The following is a 5,197-nucleotide window of genomic DNA, read 5'->3' as shown; positions in this document are numbered from 1 at the left end:
GGTGAAATGAGATTTTTTGAGGGAGGCAAAGTATTTTGTTTTGTTTTTTAACCCAACAGTCTTTAGACTGGACCAGAAAAGCTGAGTGAGGATGGAAAGTGTGTGCACATGTCCAAGGTACTGCTTTGAAAATAATGAGACAGAATTTTTTTCTGCCAGAATTGAAATTCACCAAAAATAAGGGAAAGGTTTTCTTCAGATCCTTTTAATTTTGATAAACATACATTCATAGAACTTGATTTTTAAAAATAATATCAAAGGCAGAGAAGAATTGGTTCATGGTGAATTGACCTGGCCTGAATATTATTAACAAGGGTCTGGCCGGGCACGGTGGCTCACGCCTGTAATCCTAGCACTCTGGGAGGCCGAGGTGGGCGGATCGTTTGAGCTCAGGAGTTCGAGACCAGCCTGAGCAAGAGCGAGACCCCATCTCTACTAAAAATAGAAAGAAATTATATGGACAGCTAAAAATATATATATAGAAAAAGTTAGCCGGGCATGGTGGCGCATTCCTGTAGTCCCAGCTACTAGGGAGGCTGAGACAGGAGAATCCTTTGAGCTCAGGAGTTTGAGGTTGCTGTGAGCTAGGCTGACGCCACGGCACTCACTCTAGCCTGGGCAACAGAGTGAGACTCTGTCTCAAAAAAAAAAAAAAAAAAAAGAATATTTAACCTTTACCTTATTGTCTTCAGAAATTTCCAGTCTGCAACTTTACTTCCTAATCATTCTAAATCAAGAGCTTTTGAATATATTTAACACTTTTTTTAAAGGGAGCTGGAAAGGAAGTATAGAAATGAGATCAACAAATAGATTCAATAATTTACCATCAGAAGTTTCCTCAGAGCTGCCAGTAAATCCCTTGCAAAGTACACAGTTAATATTTATGAGTGAGACATGTCAGTCCTGTATCTTGCCGTTGCTTGGTAATTCACTTAATTTTTTTACGGTTCCATTTTCTTAGTGCTATGGTAGGATCAATCCACCCCACATCCTTGATTGAGGGGGATGGGGGTTTGGAGCAGAAAAATAAGGACTTGAAATTTTAAAAAAAGAATCTGGGTTGGGTCATCCATCCTTCCTGGATAGCAAAAAGAAACCAGTTTGCACCAAGTAAAGGTTCTTAAAACGTGATCCAAGCCCAGGAAAGAGTCAAAGCCCCTTACAAAAACATGAAAGTTTATTGTTCTCCAGGGTCAGGGTGACCATTCTTTCTCTACACGAGACCTGACTGTACAGTGCACCCTCCTTATGGCCGGTTCCACATCTGCAGATCCAACCAACTGCAGATGGAAGAATAAAGAAAGAGTAACAATACAGCAGTAAAAAAAATACAAATAAAAAATAGAGTATGACAACTATTTACATAGCATTTACATTGTGTTAGGTATTATAAGTAATCTGGAGATGATTTAAAGTATGCAGAGGATGTGTGTAGGTTATATGCAAATACTGTGCCATTTTATATCAGAGATTGAGCATCTGGGGATTTGGGTAGCCGCCAGCTGCAGATACTGAGGGATGGCTATATTATGGAAGAGAAAATAATGTTGGCTGGGACAACGTGTCCTGGCCTCCTAGGAAGACTTGTGAGGAAATATACTTGGCCTGTCTCTGGTGGGGGACCAAAGAGAATTTGAAGCTCCTGTGTCCATCATCACCTGCAAGACTATGGCCCAGTCTCCCGTCCAAGTAATTAATGACTGAACAGAGAAGAGCTTCCTGAGTTAACATCAGGCTAAAGTTTAGGAAGGAAGAAAGGGTGGTGGAAGCATCTCCCCATGGGGAGTCATGAAGGTTCTCAAGGAAAGGTGTGGAGTACAGGAGAAAAGGTGTTGAGGGGGGAGATGAAGGAGCACAGGAGGGAGGGAATCTCCATGGAAGACACCATGGCCCTCCTTTCGAAGGCCAAGTCCTCAGGTAAAGATAAAATTCCTTCTGAAGTCTGAGCCTTGAGCCAAACTCTCTTCCACTCCCATCCTGGTTGGGTGTGTGTTGGGTTGGAGAAAACTGGCAGGATGTGGAAGTAAAGGAGGTGGTGCCCACAGGAAAGACATCACTTGTCATTCTCTTTGCAGAAGTTTAAACACAGACGGGAACAAGAGGGAACTGATCCATTTCCAACTCTTCCCCACCCCAATCCTGGACATTTCTAGGTAGAACCACCAGTGACCCACAGAGTGGAGAAATACCCAGGCTTGTAACAGCAGAGAAGACCTTACTCACCCACACGGATGCCAGCCATAATTCAGTAAGGAGTAGTCTTCTGGACTGTGAGCAGCAAACCTCCAAAGGTACACTGTGAGTATCAACTTCGTCTAAATGGAAATGCTTTTCAATCTATAAATTGCTATACAAACAAAGGTATTCTTTTTAATTAGGTACTATGAACCCAATTATATACATCTTGACTAGAGTTATTGGTCTAATCTTCTGTCTCTAATACCAAAGTAATTTTTTTCATGCCTACATATTAGTATTCTGGATTGGAAGCCACTTTGAATTAGGTATAACCTTTTCAACAACCAGTTGGCTTGTTCCCAAGGTAGGTGAGGACAGAGTGTGCATAGACATCTGCGGCATAGAGTACAAATAAGAATGCACGACATTCATTTACTAAACTGTTTTGGAGCATCTACTTTGTTCCAGACAGTGTGAGAGGTATCTGAGACAAAAAAATAAAAAAACAATTTGTACTCTCAGGAGATCTCGCTCTAGGGGAGGCGATACATGACATTTCAGTTGAATTTAGGACAGGATGTGCTATGATAGGGACATCACTCTTCTTAGGGGCAAATCAAAGGGAAACGTTATATTCCAAGGAGTTGGCCTATTATATAGACTTCAGGGTTAGCATAGCACCTCCGAGGCTATGCCTACAAAAAAGGAGTTAAAATTGATTGCCTGGCAATTGAGACTGGCAGATTTCTTATAACCAAGGATTAGATTTTTCAGGAGCTCTGTGTTGCCAGGGACATAAGCTAGAATATGGTGTGTGGGGGGGTCATGAGCAGTAGAATAACAGTGAACGTGGAAATACAGAGAGCACATGCAGAGTGGGATCCTGTGGTCAGCTAGAGTTTGGGATCTAAATCATACTTCCTACATTCGGATTCCAAGTTCTATTCCCTGCTCACTATGTGATGTTGGACAAGTTATTTCTTGCCTCTATTTTCTTATTTGTAAAATAGAGTTAAAGCACCTACTTCAAAGAATTGTTTTGAGAATTAAAGAGAATATCCTTGAAAAACCCTTAAAACAATTCTGGCAAAAAGCGAGGGCTCAGTAAAAGTTGTCCATTATCAGTGCTGTTTCTTGGCTCCAGGAAAAGCTAAATGGCAAGAATTCTTGGGAGCCAAAATAGGTTTCGTTAGGCCTCGTGAAGTTCAGAATATCATGAACTGCTAAGTCACTGGGATTGGATAGTGCTAATGACGGAGTTACTTTGTTTCCACCCCACCCCCAACACTGGCTCAGCTGTAGGTGAGCGCCCTCACCTGGCCTCGGCCACTAATGGGACTCGGGCGGGCGCCTTGTCTGTGGCTTCTCTCTTTGACTTCGCTGCTTGTGCCTGTCCAGCTGCCGCTTATGCATGCTGCTCAGACTCTGTGTGGCACTTCCCTTCTGCCCTCATTACCTTCCCCCGGTTCTGCCTGTACTGCACATTCAATTTCCTAAGAGCGATTCTAATTAGTCACTAATATCCCTGTCAAGCAAAACAATCCTATCAGCCACTTAATAGGTGTTTGACAAGCCACGTATCCTCCCTTGAATTGGGCATTTTCTCTTGGTGCAATCAGTAGTGGCAACTATGATGGCATTGGGTGAAACACAGAGTGATGACCGCTTTTCTGCCCGCACCCCCGTCCCCCCAAGCGCTGCTCCGAGCTCCGGGCTCCGAGCTAAGCTAGCACTGCAGTCGGCTCCCTTCAACCGCCGTCATGATTACCTACCGGAACCTCGTCAGCCACGATGAGATGTTCTCTGACATTTGCAAGATCTGAGAGATAGGGGCCGGCCTGTGCCTGGAGGTGGAAGGGAAGATGGTCAGTAGGACAGAGGGTAACATGATGACTTGCTCATTGATGGAAATGCTTCCGCTGAAGGCCCTGAGGACAGAGGTCCGGAAAGCACAGTTATCACTGGTGTTGATATTGTCATGAACCATCACTTGCAGGAAACCAGCCTCACAAAAGCCTACAGGAAGTACATCAAAGGTTACAGGAAGTCAATCGAAGGCAAACTTGCAGAACAAAGACTAGAAAGAGTAAAACCTTTTATGACAAAGGCTGCAGAACAAATCAAACACATCCTTGCTAATTTCAAAAGCTACCAGTTCTTCACTGGTGAAAGCATGAATCCAGATGGCATGGTTGCTCTACTGGACCACCGTGAGGATGGTGCAACCCCATATGTGATTTTCTTTAAGGATGGTTTAGAAATGGAAAAATGTTAACAAATTTGGTAATTACTTTGGATCCATCACCTGTCATCATAACTGGCTGCTGCTTGTCACCCACGCAACACTAGGACTAAGAAAAATGGGACTGATGTCATCTGGAGCTCTTCATTTACTTTGACAGTGATTTATTTGGAGTGGAGGCATTGTTTTTAAGGAAAAAACATGTCATGTAAGTTGTCTAAAAATAAAATGCATTTAAAATCAAAAGGAAAAAAAAGAATGATAACTTAGGTATAAGGCTCCACCTAGGAGTTCTTCCCATTGAAGGGCAAAAGCCAGAACCTCCTAGAAGGAAGCAGTGGCTGCCTGAGAAAGTGTGAGGCTTGAACTCTGGTTCACCGGTATACTTCCAACCACCACCTGTCAGGAAAAGTTAATCACTTTTTTAAGTGCATAGAACACACAATAAAATACCAATATCTTCTGATAAAGTTCAAACGCAATAATTAACATGATTGAAGCCATTCTTAACCACCATATCTCCTGAATTAGCTGCACCTGTGTCCTCTTTCATCAAAGAATCTATAAAGCTATAAATTTTGCCAGCGCCTAAAGGATCTAATTTTCCTTCTCGATAAAATGAGGTGATTGCACGACATTGATTTTGAAAGTCCCAGGACTGACATTCCATAATCTGTGCCTCTTGGTAGCATGGCCTGTACAGCAGGCAGCCTCTACCATCTGAAGGGTCTAGCCACCTAACACAACATAGCACAGAAACTATATAAGCCAAGGACA

The 5,197-nt window shown here is 42.8% G+C and overlaps 1 pseudogene; it reads left to right on the top strand.

Annotated features, from left to right (window-relative positions):
- Positions 1 to 3,938: 3,938 nt before the first annotated feature.
- Positions 3,939 to 4,507, top strand: LOC138395571 (translationally-controlled tumor protein-like; annotated as a pseudogene).
- Positions 4,508 to 5,197: the final 690 nt, after the last annotated feature.

This window comes from Eulemur rufifrons, chromosome 15 (genome assembly GCF_041146395.1).
Source record: "Eulemur rufifrons isolate Redbay chromosome 15, OSU_ERuf_1, whole genome shotgun sequence".
Lineage (NCBI taxonomy): Eukaryota > Metazoa > Chordata > Mammalia > Primates > Lemuridae > Eulemur > Eulemur rufifrons.
The sequence above is the reverse complement of the archived record's forward strand: the minus strand, read 5'-3'. Positions and strand labels throughout refer to the sequence as shown.